This window comes from Hipposideros armiger, unplaced genomic scaffold (assembly GCF_001890085.2).
Source record: "Hipposideros armiger isolate ML-2016 unplaced genomic scaffold, ASM189008v1 scaffold_336, whole genome shotgun sequence".
NCBI classification, from domain to species: Eukaryota; Metazoa; Chordata; class Mammalia; order Chiroptera; family Hipposideridae; genus Hipposideros; species Hipposideros armiger.
This window is the reverse complement of record NW_017731686.1, coordinates 1,029,652-1,056,520: the sequence shown is the minus strand read 5'-3', so window position 1 is coordinate 1,056,520 and position 26,869 is coordinate 1,029,652. Positions and strand designations below refer to the sequence as shown.

At 42.2% G+C, this 26,869-nt stretch overlaps 1 long non-coding RNA gene across 2 annotated transcripts in view; it reads left to right on the top strand.

The window, feature by feature from the left end:
* LOC109392564 (uncharacterized) overlaps window positions 1-26,869 on the top strand; it is a 39,883-nt gene that overhangs the window by 7,878 nt on the left and 5,136 nt on the right. Inside the window, exon 3 of one of the 2 annotated variants that reach the window (XR_002126081.1) lies at window positions 14,892-15,115. This is a non-coding gene — a long non-coding RNA (uncharacterized LOC109392564). Of the gene's footprint in view, window positions 1-14,891; window positions 15,561-26,869 lie in introns of those variants that run through there. The other variant, XR_002126080.1, reaches the window with a different exon arrangement.

Genomic DNA, 26,869 nt, shown 5'->3' with positions numbered 1-26,869 from the left:
CTTCCTTCCTTCCTTCCTTCCTTCCTTTCTTCCTTTCTTTCTTAATTTTTTTGGTAAAATTTGCAAAAGTAAAACATTTTAACTTTAATCCATGAATTCTGTTCTTTCTCTCCACTCAGACTTCCTATCAATCACACTTCCCCTTGTGCCTCTTGTGTTGGGAGGTGCTAGAGTGTCCACAGATTTATTATTATTATTATTATTTTTTTTGGTGCTGTTTAAGGAAGAGTTGAGTTGGGAACACATTTATCTTCATAAGAAATATTTATTCAGTCACTCGTGTGTGTAGTTGAATTATTGCTAGTTGCCCAGTGTAGAAAAGGCTTCCAGGAATACTGCAAATCCCAACTGTGCTGACTCACACCACATCATATGGTGTAGAGGTCACATCTCAGTGTAAGCATATCCTACTGGTGTAGAGGTGACATCTCAGTGTAAGCATATCCTACTGGATTTATTTTCTATTGCTGAGTAACAAAATACCACAAACTTAGTGGCAAAAACAATACCCCTTTATTATCTCACATTCTATAGGGCAGAAGTCTGGGTACGGTGAGGATGGATTCTCTACTCAGGGTCTCACAAGGCTAAAATCAAGATGTCAGCTTAGCTGTATTCTCATCTGGAGCTTGGGGTTCTTTTCCAAGTTCATGTGGTGTGGCCGGATTCAGCTCCTTGCAGTTGAGGGACTGAGGTCCCTATTTCCTGGCTGGCTATGAGCCAAGAGCTGCTCTCAGTAACCAGAGGCTGCCTGTGTTCCTTGCCACATGGCTGGCTCCATCTTCAAAGCCGGCAATAAAGAGTCTCCCTCATTTTTAATCCCTTGTGCTTTGAATCTCTCTGTCATGAAGAGCCCTTTCCCTTTTAAAGAATCAACTGATTAGGTTTGGCTTGCCCAGGGCAATCTCCCTATCTTGAAGTCAGTTGATTTGGGACATTAATTGCATCTGCAAAACCCCTTCCATCGGCATCTAAATTAGTATTTGATTGAACAACTGGGAGAAGGTGTGCGTACACCAGGGAGTGGAGATCTTGGGGGCTATCTTAGATTTTTGCCTACCAGCACTGGACATAGGTAGATTAGTAGAAGGGATACCTAGTATAAAGCTTTTTAACTCAGAATATGTATCTTCAAAGACTCGGAAGAAGAATTCAACATAAATAAGGTGAAAATTTATTCAACAAAAGTTGGCACAGCTCTAATATACCTTTGTAACTGCAATGCTTCTTATTAAAACTAATAAGAAATTTCAGACTCTTTATTTATTAAAAACCTAGAGATTCTAATCTATTAAAAAACAAATAGTTCATGAAAAATTAACAGAATATGCAGTAGAAGCAATAAAGATGAATGACAAATTAATAAAAATTATCCTGTCATAGAGAATTAAATTGTAACAAGAGGCTTTACAGAACACCCCCAAAAGCAGTAGTCCATTACAAGGGAGAAATACATTTTGAAAAGAAGTTATAAGCAGGCTCAGTGCCTGTCTTGGCCTCAGAGAAGAGGGGCCCTGCTCTGATCCCTGCACTGCAGACCCCCTTACACATCACAAATACTGAGGCACAGAGAGAGCTTTCTTTTTGACCTCCTAGGAGAGGTTCCTGAAAGTTTGGGAACCAGCAGAGGGCCGGAAATTATGAGAGGGGAATGTGTAAGGAGGGCCGGCCCCGAGGCCAGAGGAGACTGGCTGAGAGCAGAAGAGAGTGTGTGGTGTTAGAAGGAAAACTGTAACTCAGCCTGTGGAAACCAGAGAAGTTGGTCACCCCAAATCACCCAGGTGAATGTCTAGGCAGATCGGGGTCCCTAGACTCTTTTCTGTCTTCTGCTCTGCTGGTGTAGTTTTCAGAAGTGAACTTCCAGAAGGGACGGGAGTTTTTGTGAGGCAAGAGGGAGAGGATGTGCCCACCCCGCCTCTCTGAGGAGCTTAACCACGTCACTCCCCTCTGGCTTTCACTGGGCCCATGGCCCACTCAAGATTCTAGGGCCTAGCCAGGTCCAGCGTGCTGATGTAGTGTATATGGAAGGCCTGGGAGGGAGAATAGTCAAGCAGATTCCTAGCTATTTTGCCTAATAAACAATGTAATGCAATTCAGTGAGCCAGGAGAAGACTAGGTGTGTGGGAAAGAGGGGAGGTAGCCAAAGATTCTGTTTTGGACGTGTTCAGTTGACATGCCAACCGATGTCCAAGTAGAGAGGTTAAATGAGCAGTTGCATATTTGGGTTGGGAGCTTGGGGTAATTGTCTGAGCTAGAGACAGAAATACCATAACACAGGTATTGTTGTTGAGGCCAAATGTTTTTTCAACTACCTGGTAGCTATTTGTGGTTCCTCTATTATAGATTACATATTTGTTTCCACTACCTATTTATCTATTGAGTCTCTGACGATTATTGTTAAAATTCCCAGGAAATTTAATACAACTAAAAATGTGTAACAGATTATTAAAAAATAATCTAATCTTTACAACAGTTTGGATACAGTTATTTTTAAATTTAAAATCTTTATAGAGAAAGAGGCTTCAAGAGATTAAATTATTTCTCATGTCATGACAGCCAAGTGGCAGTGCTGGAAGCTGGATATATGGGTCTAATGAGAGTTTTGACCTCCATATACAAATTTAGAAGTTATCAGCATATAACACATAAGAAAAATGTATTTGTCCTCCAACAGGGAGTGATGAACACTCTATATTCACGCAGAGAGGATAGATTGAGTCCCCAAGGGAACTCACAGGATGGTATATATAGTAACTCGGGTTTGGAAACCTGATTTCTCTTCACAGCAAGAGTGAATCCATATTTCAGGAATGGACTCATATTCACCTAGTTTATGCATCTGATTTTTAAAAGCAGAATGTCAAATTGCAATGAGAAATCACTGTCCAAAAGACAGGAGTATGTAAAACTCTATGCAACTCGCTTTTTCTTATTCTGGACAAAAAGTAAAGTGTGTGGAAATATTTAATGACTTTAAGAGAACATGAAGCATTCATCTCACTTTCAAGATGATCTTTCCAGATAAGAAAATCTGGGACTCCTAACGCCTTCTCTCAGCTCATTCACTTTCGTTTCATCAGTCTGACCACATCCTGTCGTCTCGCTCTGAGCTGCATGACGTATCGGTTTGACCTCTGAAGGCCAATGCCCTTACCCAGGTACCAAATACTCTGATGAGTGAAAAAACTCCTCTGAGTAGTATTTCAATAAAGAGTACCAATTTTTATCTCTGAGATCTTCCTGTTTTCAAGGTTCTAAGACTGACCAACCCTCTTGATAAGACAGTCGCTTCCAGTATTTTAACAGATTCAATCAAATGACCATGAAGTTCTGGCCCTGGGATCCAATCTGGCCTTTTAGGTCACTCCTATAACTTCATTTTGCAGCATATTAAGCCTTCTGTCTCATTAATGACCGACGATATGACTTAGCCAAGCCATTGATTCCGTCTGCACTTCAATTTCTTAATTTGTAAAATAAGGAAAATTATATCAAAGTCATAGGGTTACCGTGAAGTGCCTAGGATATGTGATACTCTCAGTGTGTTATCTGTTATTATCACCACATGTCATCATTATGTGTTGAATTTTAACATAAACTCAGAGGGTACGAACTTATTTCCAAGTCCTTAGGCGAACGCTTGCTGTAAAACCCAATGACTATAATGTCAGTCACATGTGGTTTTGAAGCTTCAAAAAAAAAAAAAAAGAAAAAGGAGTGGGGGTGGGTGGGAACAGTGGGCCTGTAATGTGAGCTTCTAAACTGAGCTGATAAGCAGTGATCAGAGAGATTTAAAAAACAATTAAGCAAGAAACATTATGAGGTGTCTTATTTCATTTTTTTTTTTTTTTTACTTTTAGCATTAGACCACTTTTAGCAGTCTAGTAAAACTCATGGATGCCTTCTCAGAATAATGATTTTTTTAAGACTTGTATTAAAATATAGCTAATATAGAATATTACATTAGTTTCAGGTGTACACCATAGTTATTCAACATTTATATACCTAAAGAAGTGATCACCATGATAAATCCAGCAACCATCTGACACCATACCACGCTATCACAATATTATCGACTATATTCCCTATGCTGTACATTATATCAGGTGTGCAGCATAATGATTAGACATGTATATAATTTAAGAAGTGATCCCCCTAACTAGTCTAGTACCCACTTGGCACTATACATAGTTATTACCATATAATTGATTATATTCTCTACGCTTTACTTTACATCTGCATGACTATTTTGTAACTTGCAATTTGTATTTCTTTTTTTTTTTTTAAGATTTTATTGGGGAATCCAGGGGAGGGGAACAGATAAGTGGCTGTCCTTTGGTTCTTCAGTCTAGTTGTGGAGGACATTGCTTCACTGGCCCAAGTTGGCACCATCATTGAGCTCTTCCCGGGTGAGGCAGATTGGTCGCCGGCCACACATGGTAGCTTATGGCAGTCCACTGCAGCTTCACTGCAGCCTGTGCCATCGCTGGCGACTCACGGCAGCCCAGCTCCAGGTCGAGCTGTTGTTCACCATTTTAGCTGTAGAGGGCAGTGTCACTGGCCCTCATGTGGGATCTGAACCGGGGCCCTGCTGCTCAGAGCCAGTGTCCCAAGCCAGCTCTTAACCAACATGCCACTCGGCTGGCCCCCAATTTGTATTTCTTAATCCCTTCACTTTTTTCACCATGCCTCTAAACCCCCTCCCATCTATCACCCTGATAAATCTAATACCCACCTGACACCATATGAGTACATAGTTATTACAATATTATTAACTATATCCCTCATGCTATATTTTACATCCCTATGACTACTTTGTAACAATCAATTTGTACTTCCTTTTTAAAGATTTTATTGGGGAATTGGGGAAGGGGAACAGTCAAGTTGTGCTTCAATCTTAGTTCTGGAGGGCGCAGCTAGCTCAGCCCCAAGTCCAGTCACCATCCAGCCGCTCGTCAGCAGCTTGTGACAACTCAGCTCAAGGTGCTGTGTTCAATCTTAGTTGCGGGGGTGGGGGGGAGGGAGCGTAACCCACTATCCCATGTGGGAGTCGAACCGGCAACCTTGTTGTCAGGAGCATGTGCTCTCACTAGCTGAGCCATCCTGCCACCTGCTGGCAGCTCAGCAGCAAGTCAGCTCGGGTGCAGCTCACTGGCCCATGTGGGAATCGAACCGGCAACTGTGTTGCTCAGAGCTTGCGCTCTTAACCAACTGAACCACTTGGCCAGCCCCAATTTGTACTTCTTAATCCCTTCTCCTTTTACAGCCACCACCAATGCCCTCCCACCTGGGAACCATCAAAATGTTCTCTGTATCTATGAGTTTGTATCTGTTTTGTTTGTTTATTTTGTTTTTTTAAAGCCCACTTCGGGCCAGCCGAGTGGTGCGTTGGTTAGGAGTTGGCTTGGGACACCAGTTCTGAGCAGCAGGGCCCTGGTTTGGATCCCACATGAGGGCTGGTGACGCTGCGCCCTCTACAGCTAAGATGGTGAACAACAGCTCGACCTGGAGCTGGGCTGCTGTGAGTCCCCGGCGACGGTGTAGGCTGCAGTGGGGCTGGCTGGCAGTGGGAGTGAGCTTTTGTGAGCTGCCGTGAGCAGCCGTCCAATGGCCAGCGAGCGACTGCCTCACCGGGGAAGAGCGCAATGATGATACCAACATGGGCCAGTGAAGCAACATCCTCCACAACTAGACTGAAGAAAAAAAGGGACAGCAACTTGTCTGTTCCCCTTGCCTGATTCCCCAACGGTGTTTCCCTCCCCCAATTCCCCAATAAAATCTTAAAAAAAAAAAGCCCACTTATAAGTGAAATCATATGACATTTGTCTTTCTCTGTCTGACTTACTACACTCAGCAATATATACTCTATCTAGGTCCATCCATGTTGTTCCAGATGGCAAGATTTCATTTTTTCTAATGGCTGAGTAATATTCCATTGTATATACATACCACCTCTTTTTTATCCATTCATCCATTCAGGGAAACCCAGGTTGCCTTTTGCCTTCATATCTTGGCCATTGTAAACAATGCTGCAATGAACATATGGATGAGCACATTCCCTTGAGGTAGCATTTTTCGTTTGTTTGGATAAATACCCAGAAGTGGGATTTCTGGGACCTTCTTTGTCTCTTGTTATAGCTTTGTTTTAAAGTCTATTTTGTGTGGTATAAGTTTTGTTACCCCAGCTTTGTTTGTTTGTTTGTTTCCATTTTCATGAAATAACTTTTTCCACCCCGTTACTTTTCAGTCTGTGTGTGTCTTTCAATCTGAAGTGAGTCTCTTGTAGGCAGCATATGTAAAGGTCTTCTTTTCTTATCCATCCAGCCACTCTGTCTTTTGATTGGAACATTTAATCCGTTTACATTTAAAGTAGTCGTTGATCGATATGTAGTTATTGCCATGTTATTATTTTTTTTTGGGGGGGCTCCTTAAAGAAGTCCCTCTAAGATTCCTTGTAATACTGGTTTGATGGTGATGAACACCTTTAGCTTCTTTTTTTTGTCTGGGAAGCTCTTTATCTGTCCTTCAGTTCTAAATTATAGCTCTGCTGTGTACAGTAATCTTGGTTGTTGGCCCTTACTTTTCATCACTTTGAATATTTTGTGCCAATCCCTTCTGGACTGCAAAGTTTCTGTTGAGAAATCAGCTGACAGTCTTACGAGTATGAAAGCTCCCTTGTAGGTAACTAACTGCTTTTTTCTCGCTTCTTTTAAGATTCTTTCATTGTCCTTAACCTTTGGTATTTCAATTATGATGTGCCTTGGTGTGGCCTCTTTGGGTTCATCTTGTTTGGGACTCTCTGTGCTTCCTGGGCTTGTATGTCTATTTCCTTTGCCAGGTTAGGGAAGGTTTTTGTCATTATTTCTTCAAACAGGTTTTCAATTCCTTGCTCTCTCCCCCTTCTGGTACCCCTATGATATGAATGTTGGTACCCTTGATGTTGTCTCAGAAGTCCCTTAAACTATCCTCACTTTTTTGGATTTTTTTTTCTTTTTGCTATTATGTTTGGGTGTTTTCTGCTACTTTATAGTCTAAATTGCTGGTTCGATCTTCTGCTTCATCTAATCTGTTGATTCCCTCTAATATATTCTTCATTTTAGTTATTATAGTCTTTATTTCTGAATGATTCTTTTTTTATGTTTTCTATATCCATTTTTATGTTTTCTATCTCTTTGTTGAAGTTCTCCCTAAGATCACTGAACAGCCTTATAACCAGTGTTTTGAACTCTGCATCTGGTTTGTTGCTTGTCTCCATTTTGTTTAGTTCTTCTTCTGGAGCTTTGTTCTGTTCTTTTATTTGGGACACGTTTCTTTGTCTCCCCATTTTGGCTGCCTCCCTGTGTTTGTTTCTATGTATTAGGTAAGGCTGCTATGTCTCCCGGTCTTAGTAGAGTGGCCTTAGGTAGTAGGTGTCCTGTTTGGTCCAGTGGCACAGTCTCCCTGGTTACCTGAGCTGAGTGCTCTAGGTGTGTTCCTTGTGTGGGTTGTGTGTGTGTTACAGTTGAGCCTTGGTTGCTATTTGCACATTGATGGGAGCAATTGACCCTCTGGCTCATTGGTTGTGAGGACTGGCTGTGACTACAGTGTTGGGGCTGTTGCACAGGGGGCTGACCCTGTATAGCAGGATTCACTTTAGCAGGGCTCTGGTGCCTGCCCAGTGTGTCCTTTGAGTGTGTTGTCTTGGAGGTGGCCGGGTGATACTCCAGCTCAGTTAGAAGCTGGCCACTGGGCATGTGAGCCACAAAGCCACCTGGGAGGGGACTCACTGTAGGCCAAGTTAAGCTGTAGCTTGTGCCCTGCCCAGTACCACCTGGCATGAGCCATAAAGCAATCTGCAGATGGCCTCTACCCACAATGTGCTTGGAAGCGCCTTGAGAGGCCAAGCTGTGAACCAAGGCCGTCTGCTGCTAGTGCTGTGCTTGGGCTGCTCAACCAGAGATACGGAACATGCTGAAGCCAGATATTGCTTACTTGGGTTTGGGAACCTCTGAGAGACCTTAGAAAAGTCTGCAGCATGAGTCAAACTGGGCAGTTTATAAGGAAAAGCCACTGGACGCTGCATGGGTGTGCCTGAAAGTTGGGAGGGTGTGGTCTGAAGGAATCATTAGGGTGTGACAGATGAATGTTGATAGCCAGTTTGATGGAGACTCAGATATGGCGGCCTCTGCATCTACACAAAGGGTATGGGAGGGCTCCACAAGAAACAATGGCTTCCACCAGCTCCTTCACCTGGGAGAAAGCTGCCCCTTCAGCCTATACCCTAAAGCTAGACAGCTCCATTCCTCCCAGTATGTCCCTTTTGCCTTTTGAGCTGCTGCCACAGTTTTTCAGTCTGTCAGTGAGTAAGTCCATGCGCAGGCTCTCCAATCGGAGCACCTTGGAATGTAGCTACCCTTTGTCCCACTCAGTAACAATCTCCGCTGGTTTTCAAAACCAGCAATTATGGAGACTTCTCTCTCCAGCACTGGAACTCTGGGCTGGGGAGCCTGATGTGGTGCTGGGATCCCTTGATACTCTGGGGTGTACTTCCGCAGTCAACATATCCCTCCTGATTTTTAATGGTCACACTAGGGATTGGGACCAGCCTGTTCTACATCTCTGCCCCTCCTACCAGTCTCGAGGTGGCTTCTTCTCTATGTCCATAGTTGTAGGGCTTCAGTTCAGCAAGACTTCAGGCAATTCTCAATGATGGTTGTTTTGTAGTTTAGTTGTAATTTTGATGTGGTCACCAGAGAAAGTAAGCACATTTACCTACTCCACTATCTTGAATGGCTAAAAACAGAATAATGATTTCTAAAGGTACAAAATAAAATACAGATGATTACAGAAACATTAAATTACATTAGAATTGTCATTAAAAATTCCCCAGACAAATTTGTGTTAGAGTAATATGTGTGCTTCTTTGTTAGCACATTAAATACCAAGGTCTAACAAAAAGTCTTATAGTATCCATACTTTAGCAGTTGGATTGAGTGTAAATGATATGACAGATATTTGTACCAATTGCATTATGTGATGAAAACATCCATATTTCTATTAGTGACAAAGCCACAGGTACTGCTAATACCACCATAGTTTGATGACAACAATCATAATTGAAGAAAATGTTAATTTTCAGTTAGAGTTAATAAAAGTAAAGATACGGTTTCCCCCATTCATATCTTTGTGGTCCATGGACCTCAGATTAAGAAACTATGCATGAAAGGGTGTTAGTACAGACACCAAAACAAGAGAATTTTTGAAGGAAGAATTGGTTAATGCATTTAACAGAAAGATTAGAAATTATAGAGATGAAAATGCTTATTGGGTTTATCATTTAGGAGTTAATCAGTGAATATTGCTAGTGCAGTTTCATTAGAAAATTGGTGCATAAATCAGATAACAGTAGTTTCTTGAAGAGCAAAAAACTGACCAGGCCCTTGAATCTCATTGACTTTATGAGGAGGTGTGGTGTTAAGAAATATATTTGGTCTTTGTCCCTGGTTCATGGCACAAAGCTCCTAAAACCCTTGGAATTTCCTGAATGATAGGAGTGTCTTGTGTTATTCATAAGTAGCCCTTTTTTGATAACAAGGAGTTTATGCTAATGAGATGACTCTAGGTTGGGTCCCTACATAGCCTAGGGATGGGGCTGGTCACCAGAAAGACTAAGTGATTAGAGGGTTGGAACATTTAGGCCCACCTACCAACCTCTAGGAAAGGGATAGAACGGTGTAGATTAAGCTCTGTAAAAACTCTTGACAGTGAGAGATTCGATGAGCTTCTGGTTTGGTGAACACATGGAGGTGCTGAGAGGGTGGTGTGCTCAGAGGGTGCATCCATTACATCTGGCTGTTCCTGAGTAGTAGTCTTTTATAACAAACATGTAAATGCAAGTTAACGTTTCCTTGAGCTTTGTGAGCCAGCCTAGCACATTATCGGACCTGAGGTGAGCATTCTGGGAACTCACATTTAGAGCTGGTCAGTCAGCAGCACAGGTGGCCCCTGAGACATGCGATTGGCATGTAAAGTGAGGCGGGGGACAGTCTGATATGACTGAGCCTTTAAGCTGTGGGGTCTGATGCTATCTCCAAGTAGATAGTGTCATTATTGAGTTAAATTTGTAGGACACCCAGTTGATGTCCACTGAGTATTGGAGAATTGCTTGTAGGTGTTGGAAAACACCTCAAGAGGATATGGATATCTGAACAAAAACCTGGAAGGAAGGGGCAAGTGGGCACAGAAGAGGTAACCAACAACAGCTACTGTAGATAGAGATCTTAGAAGCAGAGGGCCTGCGGTTTGAATTCTGGCACTGCGCTTTGGAACTGTGTCATCTTGAGCAAGTTAATGAACCTTTAAAAGCCTTATTTTGTTGGATAAGTAAACGTGGAATAATAATACTTACCTCATGTGATTACCGAGAGGATGAAAGAGACAATGTATACAAGGGGTCTGTTAAATGTCCTGATCCATGGAAGGGACTCCATGAGGATTAGTTTCCTTTCTTCCTGCTGTTTCGTGCATTAGTTTACAGTACAGCCACTTGATAGGATCTGAAGGGATCAGTACCTTGCTATTTCCAACAAATGTTTTTTGAGGTGCTAATATCTTCTAATGAGAGCATGAGCCACCATTTAAACCATTAGATTAGGAACATTCCAGATGGTCCCAGCACAATGTGTTCATGTCACAGATGGCTGGCTCATAATAGCAAGTCTGGAGTAATAAGCAAGAATAGCCATATCAGTTTTAGCTTTGGGCTTTTATCTCCTTCTTAAATATACTACTGTTGTATAAAATAAATAAAATATGCATGCACACATATGTTTGCCTTTCTATATGTTTCATAATTAGGTGAAGATACTGAAGAAAATCACCTTCATTCTGGTTTTAAATGCATTTTCTTCCCTTCAAACATAGGCCTTTGTGCATACTGCTCTCGCTGGAAAGATAACTCTTCCTTTCCCCCACAAGTCCATGTAAATAATCAATTCCTCTGGAAAGGCCTCCCGCTTTTCTAGCCTAGATGAGGCCCTTTTGCTTGTGTTCTCATAGCCTTGAGTTTTTGTTATCTATTGCTATGTTATAAACCACTCCAAAATTCAGTGGTTTAACTGCTAATGATATTATTTCCCATGATTTTTTCTTTCTTTTTTTTGGTTGATCAGGTGGTTCTTTTTCTTCATCTGGTCTTGACTGAGGTGCTGAGGTAGCTGCAAGGTCCCAAGGCTGGCATATCGTGCTGGCCACCTACTGGGCTCTCAGCTGGGGTTATTGGCCGGGGCCCTTGGTTATCTTCCACACAGACCGTGTGGCTGGGTGAGCTGTTCACAGAAGACAGTTAGATTCTAAGAAAGTGCATTCCAGGAGGTCTAGTCCTATTGTGCAAGTGTTCATCGGACCTTGGCTTGTGCCATGTATGTAAGGTCCCAATAGTCAAAATTAATTTTATGGCCAAACCAGTGTCAGGTCAACATAGAAGAGGCAAAATGTCAGGTGGCATGGAGGCCCCCAAATCTACCACATCTAGTGAACCCTCCCTTCATAGTACTCATTGTTCGCAATTATATGGTTGGATATGTTATTTTCTCTCTCTCAATAGACTCTAACATCCATGAAAACAGGGATCTTATTGTTTTTCGCTAATCATTGTAGAACAGAACTTTAAGGACAATTTAAGGCTTTTGAAGAAGCCCAAGCGACTGAGCAACTAACAATAGGTGCCACCATGCAGGTCTTGCAAAAGGGATTGGTCCAGGGGCTGGCCGAGTGGCGTGTTGGTTAAGAGTTGGCTTGGGACGCCAGCTCTGAGCAGCAGGGCCCCAGTTTGGATCCCACATGAGGGCAGGTGACGCTGCACCCTCTACAGCTAAGATGGTGAACAACAGCTCAACCTGGAGCTGGGCTGCCGTGAGTCCCCGGCAATGGCGCAGGCTGCAGTGAGGCTGGCCAGCAGCTGCCGTGAGCTTTTGTGAGCTGCTGTGAGCGTCTGTCCAATGGCCGGCGAGCAACTGCCTCACCGGGGAAGAGCGCAATGATAATACCAACATGGGCCAGTGAAGCAACATCCTCCACAACTAGACTGATGAACAAAAGGACAACAACTTGTCTTTTCCCCTTCCCCAAGTCCCCAATAAAATCTTAAAAAAAAAAAAAAAAAGAAGAAAAAAGAAAAAGGGACTGGTCCAAAAACGGCCTTGCCATTGTTAGTTGGTCACCTACCTCCGTAGTATTTGGAGAGCGTTTCAGGTGTTCTATGCCCCCTCCCCCATCATGGCTGAGGGGAGGACGCATTTCCTCTCACCTGAAGTCAATGGAGAGGGATTTCAGAAACTATTTGGAGACCTTAACATGTGACCTTTGAAGTTTGGTGCTCCATCCCTACCAACATTCCATTGTTTGCAGGCAGCAGGATTGTTTGTGGGCGTCAGACCCCATAAGGGGATTGTCTCAGGAACCTCTATCCAGGCAGTCCCTATGAATAAAGGAATCTGTACAAGTCCTAGAGAGACACCCAGTGATGCCTTCTACCAAACAACATTAGCTCCATTATTGGGCCTCCCATGTGCTAGGGAGGTCACATTTGTTTTTTTGTAATTTGTATTACAACCCTGTAATACAAAGGTAGGTAGGTAGGTTTCATTCAGATTTTACAGATGGGAAAACTAAGTGAGGTTGAATTATTGGGTTGTCGGGAAAGTCATGACGCAATATGCAACTCAACATTTGTCCAGTATCACACAGCTAATAAGCAGCTGAGTTGTGTTTTGAGCCTAGGTCTGTCTACAGAATTCATGTCCTTCCACCAGAGCCCTACTGTTCCAGTTCAGGGATACATGGAAAAAGACATGTGTTCAGAGACAGACACAAAGACCAAGTCTGGAGCATAAAATATTTAATAAGCAACCAAACCTATGATAGGCAGGGAGAAGAAGTGTATTGGGCAGATGCAGGAGGTGTGTTGTGATACAGGCCTGAGCTACCCCGCAGCTTTCTGGAACACATGTCAGTTAGTGTGGCTCCCCTTTGGGTGGAAGGCTGGACCTTGTACTTCTGCCCCACTCAGGCATACATACATATTACCCCAGTGTGATGGTTAACAGTGTATCAACTTGACTGGGACATGGGGAGCCCAGGTATTTGGCTAAACATTATTTCTGGGTGTGTCTGTGGGCGTGTTTCTGGATGAGATTAGCATCAGAATTGGTAGACTGAGTGAAGCAGACTCCACAGCCTCTTCTCTCCCCCCTCCCCCCACCATCTGCCTTGCTCCGCCCCATGTGTGTGGACATCATCCCTTACGTTGAGGGCCTGAATAGAACAAAAAGGCAGAGCAAGGGAAAATTCAGTCTCTGCCTGATCTGTGAGCTGGGACATTGGTCTTTTGCACTCGGACTGGAGCTTACACCACTAGTTTTCCTGGGCCACCAGCTTGCAGATGGCAGATCACCGGACTTTTCAACATTCATAATCATGTGAGCCAATTCCTCATAATCAATTTATTTCTCTCTCTCCCCCTCTGTCCCTCCCTCCTTCCCCCACCCCTCACTGTTCTCACCGGTCTGAATGTTGACTGGGCTAGTTGATTGGTCCTCACCTGAGATCTCCTCTGCAGATGCTGTGAGATGACAGCTGAGACCTGGGCAGACAGTCCTGGGCTGGGATGGCTGGAGCAGCCACTGCTGGCTGGGTCTCTGTCTCTTATGGCTAGCTTGGGCTTTCTCACGGTGTGGTGATCTCAGGGGAGTCCGACTTCTTACATGGTGGCTGGCTTCTCCCTGATGGAGCATTCCGAGGGACGGGAATTGGGAGCTGTTCCGTTGGGCAAAACAGTCACAAAACCCACCCAGACTTAAGGGGAGGGAATATAGAACCCACTTCTTAATGGAAGGAATATCAAATAATTGGCCTCATCTTCACTTTGGCGTTTGGCACTGTCCACCACAAATGATATGATCTCTTGTTCCGTCATTTATCATTAATCTGTGACTATTCTTCTCTATTCTCCTTCAGTAGTATCTTCTTTTCCCACTACTGGAACATCCTCTTCTCTTTTCTCTCTCAATACTCATTTGCCCTTGATGATCATACCTGCTGTTATGACTTCAGTCACCACCTTGAGGCTGATGATCTCCCAAATCTCTAAAGATGGCTACTCTGCTCTTCTGACTCACATGGCCAAGCAACCTTTACAACACCTGTGGAAGGCGTCTGAACAGTCTTTGTGTTCACCCACCCGTAGGCAGAGCCACGAGTTTTGTCCCGAAGGGGGCTGGGTCTTCCTTGTATGGCCTTCCTGAGAGTCTCCTGCTTCCGACGAACTGCACACACTTGTGGCCATCTCTAGGAATGACCTCCATGAATGACAACCTAGCATGACCTTGGCCATAGAACCCAGAAGTGTGGGATGTGGAATACTGACAGGCTGTATGAGTAAGAATGATTTACATGAACATTTCAAATCTTCCACTGTAGGATCTTTGTTTAGTGATTTGCAGGTCATTCAGCTGTGGGATGCATAGACACAGTTTGTATGTTTTTATTAATTGCACTTTGTCATAATTATACTTTTATAGTTAATAAATGAACAGCTCAATCAGCCTATTCATGATTCAAATACTAATTCCTATAAAAACAATGTCTAGCCGGATCCTTTCTCACAGAGCATGTGGACATAATATTCAGTAGTAAAAATGAGGTGGTAATGGCCCCCCAAAACACACTTAAAAACAGACATAGATTTGAAACAACAGCTTGCTTAAAGACAAAAGAAATTGACTATGAACATTGTTTCAATAAATCCTAATTTTGTTATATTTATGTAACAATTTTTGTTAGTTTTGTTATATTTATATTTGAATTTTGTGTTGGCAGACCGTTTCCGTGACATATTACTTCTTAACTCCAAGGTGCAAGGACTTACGGTCTGGAATGGAACAGCAGTGTGCTTTCTTCCCCATAACTGGTCTGAATGTGGAACTGATCTCAGCAGTCAGTCCATCGTACAAGTATCCTCATTTATGAATGTACCACAATTTCACACCCTCAATATGACGCCATCTTCAGTTAAATTCAGAAGACATTTATAAGGCAGTGTGTTCCAAGTTGTGGAGGATATAAAGAACCTAAGAAGGTAAGAGTAATGAGGGTGAGAGGAGTTACAGACAACTGCAAGACTGCAGCTGGGTGACAGTGTCAAAGGGGTGCAGACCTGTGGACTGCAGGGATTATCCGTTGCTTCTCATTTGAGGAGAGAGGGATGGGAGAGCATTCCAGACAGAAGGAACAGAGGCTTGGAGCAGGAGTTCAGCCTGTGGCTGGGAATGATGATGAGTAAACCCTTGGCTAGAACACAGCATATGCGGGTGGGGGCATCAAGGAAAATGACTGAACAAAGATTGAGGCTGCATCATGGAAAGAGTCCTTTGGAGAGGGTGAGTCATCAAGGCTTTTGAGTATAATTGAGTCTTGCTCCTAGCACCGTTTCATGACTGTGTCTCCCAGGGAGTATCATGTCAGTGCTTGACTGCAAGGGCGTCTTGTTCTCACTCTTCCCTGACTGAAAAGACTCATTTTAAAATAAAGAGCAAAGCAAAACAAAATAAAAAACCCTTTCCTTGAACTGAATCTGTTTCTAATAACTCCCTTAACAGCCAAGCCCATCAGAACAGGCTAGAATCTAGTGTCTGGATCTCCCACTTCTCATATGTTCTTTATTTTTTTTAATTTTTTATATTTCATTAATATTTTTTATTTTTCAGTTACAGTTGACATACAATATTATATTAGTTTCAGGTGTACAACATAGTTATTAGACATTTATATAACTTACAAAGTGATCGTGCTGATAAATCTAGTACTCATCTGATACCACACATGTTTATTACAATATTATTGACTGTATTCCTTATGCCATAGCCTACATTCCCATAACTACTTTGTAACAGCCAATTTATACTTAATCCCTTCTCCTTTTTTTACCCACCCAACCTCCTTCCCATCTGGTAACCATCAAAATGTTTTCTGTATCTATGAGTTTGTAGCTGTTTTCTTTGTTAATTTTGTTCTTAGATTCCACATATAAGTGAATCAGATTGAATCTATCCTTCTCTGTCTGACATACTCCACTCAGTACAACACCCTCCAGGTCCATCCATGCCTCTGCAGATGGCCGAGCAATATTCCACTGTATATATGTACCACCTTCTCTTTATTCATTCTTCCATCTACAGACACCCAAGCTGGCTTCACATCTTCGCCATTGTAAACAATGCTGCAGTGAACATATGGATGCACATGTCCCTTCAAAGTAGCATTTGGGTTTCTTTGGACAAATATATTCAAGTGGGATTACTGCGTCCTTCATTGCCTCTTCTTTTTTTTTTTTTTAAAGATTTTATTGGGGAATTGGGGGAAGGGGAACAGACAAGTTGCTGTCCTTTTGTTCTTCAGTCTAGTTGTGGAGGACGTTGCTTCACTGGCTGATGTTGGTATTATCATTGCCCTCTTCCCGGGTGAGGCAGATCAGTCACTAGCTTCTGGATGGCCGCTCACAGCGGCTCTTGGCAGCTCACACTGGCTGCCAGCCACTCATGCTGGCTGCCAGCCACACACGGTAGCTTATTCATTGCCTCTTCTTATAACCTTTGTTTTAAAGTCTATTTTATCTGGTATAAGTATTGCTATCCCAGCTTTTTTTTTTTTTAATTTCAATTTTCATGAAATATCTTTTTGTATCCCTTTACTTTCTGTCTCTGTGTGTCTTTCAATCTGAAGTGAGTCTGTTGTAGGCAGGATATGTAGGGGTTTTGTTTTCTTAGCCTTTCATCCTTCCTATATCATTTGATTGGAGCATTTAATCCATTTACATTGAAAGTAATTGTTGATAGGTATGTAGGTATTACCATTTTATATTCATAATTTTGACTTTTTTTTCATCTTAAAGAAGTCCCTCTAAGATTCCTTGTAATACTGATTTTGTGGTGATGAACTCCTTTAGCTTTTTCTTGTCTGGGAAGCTCTTTATCTGTCTTTTGATTTTAAATGATAGCCTTGATGGGTAGAGTAGTAATCTTGGTTGTAGGTCCTTACTTTGTGTCACTTCTGGCATGTAAAGTTTCTGTTGAGAAATCAGCTGACACTCTATGGGAGCTCCCTTATAGGTAACTAACTGCTTTTCTCTTGCTGATTTTAAGATTCTTTCTTTGTCTTTAACCTTTGCCATTGTAATTATAATGTGTCTAGGTGTAGGCCTGTTTGGGTTCATCCAGTTTGGGACTCTCTGCACTTCCTGGGCTTGGATGTCTAGGTTAGGAAAGTTTTCAATCATTATTTCTTCAAATAGGTTTTCAATTTCTTACTTTCTTTCTTCTCCTTCTGGTACCCCTATGATGTGAATGTTGTTACACTTGATGTTGTCTCTTAAATTATCCTCAATTTTTTTTTTCCTTTTTGCTGTTCTGATTGGGTGTTTTCTGCTACCGTGTCTTCCAAATTGCTGATTCAGTCCTCTGCTTCATCTAGTCTGCTGGTGATTCTTTTCAGTGCATTCTTCATTTCAGTTATTGTATTCACTTCTTACTGGTTCTTTTTTATGGTCTCCATGTCCTTTTTTATGCTTGCTATCTATTTGTTGAAGTTCTCACTAAGTTTTTCAAGCATCCTTATAACTATTGGTTTGAACTCTGTCTCTGATAGATTGCTTGCCTGCATTTTGTTTAGTTCTTTTTCTGGATTTTTCTCTTGTTCTTTCATTTGGGGCACATTTCTTTGTTTTCTCATTTTGGCTGCCTCTCTGTCTTTGTTTCTATGTATTAGGTAGATCTGCTATGTCTCCCAGTCTTGGCCGGGTGGCCTTATGTAGTAGGTATTCTGTGGGGCCCAGTGGAACAGTCTCCCTGGTCACCTGAGCTGGGTGCTCCAGGAGTGTTCCTTGTGTGGGTTGTGTGTGCCCTCTGGTTATAGTTGAGCCTTGATTGCTCTTGGCACATCAGTAGGTGGGATTTACCCTTAGGCTTACTGACTGGCTGTGGGGTTTGGCCATGTTCACAGCTTATGGGCTGCTGTGCGGTAGACTTACCCCATTGAGTGAGATTTGCCCCAGTGGGCACTCGTGCCTGTTGAGACTGCCCTTTGGGTTTGCTGCTCTTGGGGCTAATTGGATGGTGCTGTGCTGTGGTCAGAATCAACCTCCAAGAATGTTGGTTCTGGGGCCTCTTGGGAGGAACTCCAGCGCAGGCCCAGGTCAGCCACTGACTGTGACCAGCTGGGGTCTACCTGGTAGGAGCAACAAAGTGATCCACAGCTGTTCTCTGCCTATTCTGGACCTGGAGGTGCATGGGAGAGGCCACACTATGAACTGAGGATGTCTACCATGAGTACCAGGCCTGGGATAGCGCCTAAAAAAGCCAGGACACCCAGAGGCCTACTGCCATCTGCCAGCTCCCTTCAGGTTCAACCACTGATAAAGCCTTGTGTTGTATGCAGGTTGGGTGAGATAGGGTCTCAGGGAGTCACTAGGTTGAGAAGAAATATAGTCACCAGGTTAATGTAAATTATGTTTTGGTGCCAGTGCTGACCCTGGAGTGACTCAGCAAAAGTTTCAGAGTACATGGAGGCCAGTCTCCGCCCACCTGGGGCCTGCCTGACTCTGATAGTTTTCCAAGAAAGAATGCAATAGGGGCAGAGCTGGCTGCTCTTGGAGAAAGTGCCTCCAGCAGTATGAGAGTTGGGTGGGGCAGGGTCCCAGCTGAGTTATCAGGGCAGAGCAGCAGAGCTCACCAAGCCAATCAGATTCAGATTTGGCCTGTGGGGGTGGGCTCAGCACAGGCAAGATGGTGCCTGCATGTCAGCTGCATAAAGGGAGGACCCCTTACAGGGAAAATGCCAACTGTCCTCTAGTCCTCCCCCCAAAGCCACATACCTCAGTCTGCTCCCCCCTACCCCGTATGTCTCTGAGATCCTCCAAGTCACCGCACCTCTGCTGGAGCCTAAAGTGAGTGCTTGTGAACGAATGAGTCTGTGCACGGGCCATTTAAGAGGATGTCTGGGTTTCCTGCAGCCTTCCATCCCACCTGAATGGCTAGAATCCCCACTGTTTTTCACAGCAGAATGTTGTGGGGTCTCCTCTTCTGGATACCAGTACTCCAGCCTGGGGAGCCTGGTGTGGGGCTGGGGTACCTCACCTCTCCAGGGGGAACCAATGCAGGGGCGATATCCCTCCTGATTCTCAACTGCCACAGGTAGGTGTAGGGCCTGTTTTGTGTCTCCACCCCTCCTACTGGTTTTGACGTATCTTCTTCTTTAAATTTTTAATTCTAGGACTTCGTTTGGCTAGACTTCAGATGATTCTATAGGTTGATTGTTCTATAACTTAGTTGTAATTTTAATGTGTTTACAGGATGCAGGCACAGTGTTTATCTATTCCACCATCTTCAGGCATTCAAATGTGCTTTAAAAATTCTCAACCCCACTACTATCAACAAAAATCCACTTAAAAAAATTACATGATATACTTGTTTATTAAAAATAAATTAGAAAATACACATGACCAAAAATCTAAAATTAATGTCCACCCATTAGTCAATGCCCCAAAAGCAACTATAGTTGAAATATTGGTGTACTTTCCTCTGTTTTTTCTTGTATCCATGTATTATCTATCTATATATAATATACTTGATCTATAAAAATGAATATAGATTATTTTATAATCTGCTTTCTTCCCTTATTAATACTATATGGTCACTATTCCATGTCATTAAACATTTTCTATAACTTCAATTCTTTTCTGTCAGATTTACTGAGATAGAATTTACATGCAGTAAAACAGCCTTTTTAACTGCTCAATTTGATGATTTTGAAAAATATATACAGTCATGTAACCCCTACCAAAACCAAGATACAGAGAATTTCTGGTATGTACAAATTTTATTTCCCACCCCTGATCCCTGGCAACTATGGATTTAGTTTCTGGAGTTTTATCTTTTCCAGAGTGTCATATAAATAGAATCACAGAATATGTTACCTTTTCTGTGTGTATGTCTGGCTTCTTTCACTTAAAATAAAGTTTTTGAGATTTATTTGTGTTGTTGAATCTATTAGTAGTTTGTTTCTATTTATTGCTGAATTTATTCTATTTCTTTTATTTTAGTCATTCTAATAGGTGTTTAATGGTTTCTCAATGATTTCAGTGCTTTAATTTGTATTTTCCTAATGAGTAATGAGGTTGAGCACCTTTTCATGTGCTTGTTTGCCATCAGAATCTCTTCTTTGGTTAAGCATCTGTTCAAATCTTCTGCCCATTTTCTAATTGGTTTTATTGAGTTGTGAAAAATCTTTATATATTCTGGATACAAGTCCTCTGTAAAATATACGTATAGTGAATATTTTCTCCCAGGCTGTAACTTGTCTTTTCATTTCTTTAACAATGTCTTTCAAAAGGCTGCAGATTTTTATTTAATTGTAATATATTCCAATTTATCTTAAAAAAATAAACCCTGAATGTACCACAGACTATTTATCCATACACCAATTTGTGGACATCTGAGCTGTTTCCAGTTTTTCATGACCTTGAATAAAGTTACTATAAACGTGTGTGTACTTTGTGTGGATCCGCCTTCTCATTTCTCTTGGGTAAGTTCCTAGGAGTGAGGTTGCTGAGTCATATGGCAAGTATATGTTTAATTTTATAAGTAGCTGCCAAACTGTTTTCCAAAGTGATGTGCTACCATTTTGCATTCCCAGCAATAATGTAGGAGAGCTCTAGTTGCCCTACATCCTCACCAGCTTTAAAAAAGTTTAGTCATTCTAGTAGATGAAAAGTGGCATTTTGCATTTCTCTATGCCATCAATATCTCTTCTGTGATGAAATACCTGTTCAAATCATTTGCCCATTTGGGGGAAGTTGTTTGTCTTACTACGCACAGCTTTATTTTCATAACTATATGAATACACATAGGGGAGATTCAGTTTTGGAGGAGCCTAAAACTTATACAATTTGGATAGCCCTATTTAAGGAAAATAATATAAAATTATTTATACAGAATTATGAGCACCTACCCCACAGTATTGAAGGAGTCCAGAGCTTAACTTTCATTATCCTCACAGTAAGTCCGCCCTGGATAGGACATAATTGGTTTACTCAATACCCTATTATTGTACCTTTAAGTCCTTCCTCACTCCCTCCCTTCCTTTCTTCTTTCCTTCCTTCCTGGAATACCATTAGAAAGCTTGGCATACATATATATTCATTTCTTTGGGATAATTTTCTAGAAGTAGAATAGCATTGCCAAATGGTATAATCATATTAAAAACTTTTGATATAAAAATTCATACTGTTGGATTGTCAGAAAAGTCATGACATATTTTTTCTGTTTTTCATTGCAAAAATGCGTCATGACTTTTCCGACAACCCAATATTTATACTTCTAACAGCATATAAACATCCCCTCCACTCTCATCAATTCTGATTGTAATTTTTGTTTCTGCTTTTTAATGATTTCTTCTCCACTTAACTTCAATCAAGTTTCTACATCCACTGTGTCACTGAAACTGCTTGGCACATCACCAACTACCTGTTTCCCAAATCCAGCAAATTCTTTTCACTTTTTTTTTTTTTAAGATTTTTATTGGGGAATTGGGGGAAGGGGAACAGACAAGTTGCTGTCATTTTGTTCTTTAGTCTAGTTGTGGAGGACGTTGCTTCACTGGCCCAAGTTGGCACCATCATTGTGCTCTTCCCAGGCGAGGCAGATCAGTCGCCGGCTTCCAGATGGCCGCCCACGCTGGCTGCTGGTCTCACACGGTAGCCCATGGCAACCCACCTGCCGCCGCTGGCGACTCACAGCAGTCCAGCTCCAGATTGAGCTGTTGTTCAGCATCTTAGCTGTAGAGGGCAGTGTCACTGGCCCTCATATGTGGGATCCAAACCGGGGCCCTCTGGCGTCCCAAGCCAGTTCTTAACCATCGCGCCACTCGGCCAGCCCTCTTTTCACTTTTTATCTTCTTGCTTTCTGTGTGTCATTGAACACTGTTGAGCATGTTAGTCTTTTTTTCCTATATTTGGGCATCTCTGTGGTCACTCTTCTGGCCCTTCTCTGCTTTGGCCCATCGCTCGCTTTGCCTGGCTCTCCAGTGTTGTGCCCTTTAGGGTTCTTTCTTTGACTCTTCCTTTTCCATTAATCCTCTTCCCACCTGTGATGGTTAATTTCGTGTATCCATTTAGCTAGGTCACAGTACCCAGATATTTGGTCAAACATAATGCTAGATGCCTCTGTGAAGGTATTTTTTAGGTGAGATTGATGTTTAAATTAGTAGATTTTGGGTAAAGCAGATTACCTTCATAATATGGGTGGGCCTCATCCAATCCACCAAAGGCCTTAATAGAAAAAAGATTGCTCTCCCCCAAGGAAGAGGGAATTACACCAGCACACTGCCTTTGGACTTAACACTGGACCAACGCTTCCCTGGGCCTCTCTAGTCTGCCAGCCCACCCTGCTGATTTTGGACTTACCAGCTTTCATAATCACATGTGCCAATTCCTTAAAACCCATCTCTTTGTCTTTCTCTCTCTATCTATATATCTATCAATGTAGATAGATAACCTATAATATCTATCTGCACACACACACACACACACACACACATCTTACTGGTTGTGTTTTCTCTGGACAGCCTTGATGAACACACGATTGTATATCAATGGATCTCAAACTCCAGTTGCATTAAAATCACTGAAGGTGTTACGTTCATAATACAGAAGACCCAGTGAGTCCCTTTCTTACCATTTGGCTTCAGTAAGTGTGGAATTGGGCTTGGGAATTTGCATTTTCATAGGCTCCTTGGATGATTCGCATGCATGTGGTGAGAGAATCACACTTTGAGAAACACTGGTCTGCATATTGTTTCTGGAGGATCTCATCAGTTTTCATGTCTTTAACTATTATATGCAAGGTGATTACTCCCAAATCTATAGGTCTAGGCCAGAGCTCCCCAGATCTTACTGTCTGCTAAACATTTTGCATAATTCACATCATCAGTTCTTTAAGCAACTGATCTCATCATTCCCCCTTAAAAAACATGCTTTTTAACTCCCATTTCAGGGAACAATACCAACACCTATCCATTCACTCAAAGGAGAAAGCTAGGAGCCCTACTGAACCCCTTCCTCCCACTTATCCACTTCCTTAGTATCTTTCATATCTTCTCTACCTTTTCACTCCACTGCTATTGCCATGGTCTGAACTATGGCACCATCTGGAGCCTGGGCAGTTGTAATTAACTCTACTTCCTATCATTTGTCCCCTATCCTCTCACACCAATCTCCACTGCTTTGCCAGATCCGTTTTCTAAAATACAAATCTGATCATGCTTAAACCCTTTAATAGCTCCTCCTGCTCATTGGATAAATTAGAATTCCCAGGATGACAGAAAGTCCTCCATGTCTAGTCCTGCTCTGATATAATGCGTCCCTTCCCATATAGGCTTTAGCGATATCCAGCTGTTTGTAGCTACTTAGACACACGAGGCTATCTTTGGCATATTCATGATACTGTTAAACTGACCTGTCTTCTTAGACTGTGTTGTCTGCCTTCCTCAAGTGAAATATCCACCCAGTGATCACTTACTCATCCTTCAAGACTCAAGAATCATCTGTTACCAAGCCTTTTCTGATATTCCTAGGTAAAATCAAATTTTCCCAGTCTTACTTTAATCATACTCAGATACATTATTATACTTACTAATTTGCATGTGTGGCAGTAAGAAAATGGCAAATAATTTCCTCCTAGATTGGGAATTAGTTTTTCACTTTTATATCCTTAGTACAGAGCACAGTCTGACATAGTATAGATGTATGCCTGTGCCTTTTGATTAAATAAATGAATGAATTATGGTAGAAAGTGTCACCTTGCAGCTGCTGACTCGAATGCTCCTGCGCACTGATCCTTCGAAGTCATAGGAAGTGTCTTGGAATGCTAAGACCCGAGGGCATGATCTCGGTAAAACTTCCTTATCAGGTGATCTCGGAAAGCTGATGCCATCCGGAGGATCATACAGACGTGTGAAAGCACAACTCGTGCTTAATCACAATGAGTTTCAGGGAAGCAGCTGCCAGTCTAATTGAATCAATTAACTGGGTATAGATATTCAAATCGACCTCTTTGTGACCATTGTAAATAAAAGCTTTACACCCGCCAGTGTCAGGGCTCGCTCTCTCGGTCTGAAGAGTCTAGACCCCCGGCCCGCAGAAGCTCTACTTATGACTCTTGTGATTTCTTAACCCTTCGCCGCCCCTCTTCGAGTCTCCCAGCCCTTGTCACGCGGGACGTGATATCTGGCGCCTAACGTGGGGCCTCGAAGACGTGATATCTGGTGCCCTGAAGACGTGATAAGAAAGAATACTGTTCTGTATTATAAGGTCAGAGGATCTAATATATAAAATGGTTACTATAGTTGATAACACTGTCTTGTGTAATTGAAATTTGCTGAGTAAAACGTAAATGTTCCCCCTCCACACACACAAATATATATATGAGGTGATGGGTGTGTTGACTAGATGAATTCTTTTACAATATCAAATACATATATCAAATTATCACGATGTATACTTTAAATATCTTATGCTTTTATTTGTCAATTATACCTCAGTAAACTAGAGAAAAAGAAGGAAAACATTGTTCCCTATGAGTTCAGTTATATGAGCCTACTCCTGGCTCAACTAGGACTTAATTTACCTTGGACAAGTTGTTAACCCTCTTGGAGCTGAGGTAGCTTTGGGATTCGCTAGAAAGGGAGTGGTATAAACAGCCAATGGTGACAGAATTGGCATGCAGATTTTACTGTGACCGTCACGAGCCCCTCCAAAAATTATTTGCTATCAGCACTCATTTTATGGTACCAATAATTCATGTGTGCTGATGTCAAAAGGTTCGGCATTCTAAAAGAACTGAGATGAAGAGTAACTCATATTGCAAATGTAATGCAGATCTCCTTCCTGCCAATCTGGAGTATATGAAAGGAAAACCCTGGGTAGATAGAAGTCAGGAGTGGTGTCCAGCGAGTGGTGCAGCTCACATAAGCCTCTGTACATACAGGAATTGGCTGCTGGTATAGGACCAAGAAGGGTCTTCCCCTTGCACTCCCCCAGACCCCCAGCACCCCCCCCCGCGCCCCCATCATGGTGCCTAAAAATGAGGGTGCTCCATCATTGATATTTAATCAGAAACCCTGGGTGGCAGTTGGGTGTTTTGAATCTGTCTTAGGCTTTAGGGCACATCGATTGTTTGAGAAGAATCTTGTACTCAAGCTTCCTTGCACCGACCACTGGGGCAAGCAAAGGAAAAGAAAAAATAGCATTCTCAACTAATCTTTGTTTTAATTCCTTTTCCTTGAGGGCACGATTTCCCAGAAAGGTTAAAGAACATTTTTTTTTTCAGGAAACGTGGGTCAGAATGTCCCCCTTTCTTCTAGAGGTCTTACATTTAGGCTCAGATATCACCATAGCAACAAACAACAACAAAACAGCAGCAGCAGTTGTAGCAGCAGCTATTGTGTGGTGTAAGTGACTGTCTTCTGCACTCTGTGCTAATCATTTGGCCCATTTCCTCATTTAGTACCTGTGTTACCCTACTGATAGATACTCTTGTTGGCTCCATTTATAGGTGAGTAAATAGGCTCAGACAGATTAAGGGACTTGCCTACAGCCACACAGTTAGTAAGTGGCAGAGCTGAGAAATGAGCCCAGGTCTGCCGGACGGCAAGTTCTTCCTTCTTACAGTCTTCTCCACTTTTCCTGAATCAGCCCGATTCTATAGCATACACTCAAAAATTGATATTCATGATTTTATATTCCTTAAATTCAAACCTTTGAATTGATTGAGCAAAATAATATGTGCAGTCATGTACAATTATAAGAAAGCTTATGACAACTTGAAAATATTGGTTCTTGATTCTTCTGATAAAAAGAATGAACAACCAGTATACCAGCAAAACCCCAGGATGTTAAAAACTTTGTCCAAAACAAAAATAAATATTGAAGCCACGAGTTCGTGGTTTTGTGAGTCATCTGGCGAATCTTTTCACTTCTAGTGTGTAATCCATTCCCAGACACCTTTTCAGTTAGAGATTAATGCATGAACTTTGGGAGTCTTAAGAACTACTCATTGTGTGTCTTATTTGCTCATTAGTTGAATACTTTGTCCACCTTCGGCTCTGACCAACCACCGCTTCACATAGTTGTATCTCCAGTGATGATGCTATTCAGTCCCTACTCATACAAGTTCATTTCTCGAGCCCTATCTCCTACCAAGTGATTCTTTTTAAAAAAATGTTCCTGTGATTAATCCTCTTTCACTGCTAACTGCTGTGATTCATAGGTAATGACAAGCCTGGAAGGTGAAGGAAAGACATCCTTTATTTTTATCAACACTGACATAGGTACCATCCGTCCCACCTACACCACCATGCTGTGAGGATACTTGATTGTTTTCTGTTGAAATTAGGTCTGAGAGTTACAGGGAAATATTAGTCAAAATCATTTTCTAAACACGGCAGCAGCTGAGACAATTCAGCTGAAAGGATCCATAGCCCTATGGGCTTGCTGTCCCTCCCCAGCCTGGGGGGTCTCATCTTTATCCCCTTGAAATTGGCAGCCAGGTTCCAGACTGCTGCCATCTATGACTCATTCAGAACTCCCACCACCACAAAAATTGTGCTCAAGCAGAGCTCTTGCTAGCACGTTTGGCCCTTAGGCTAAAAGGACAAAACTTTTCTCTAGTCAACTTTGGAATTTTAACTACCGTATTTGCCGGCGTATAAGACGACTGGGCGTATAAGACGACCCCCTAACATTTCCACTCAAAATACAGAGTTTGTTATATGGTCGGCTGTG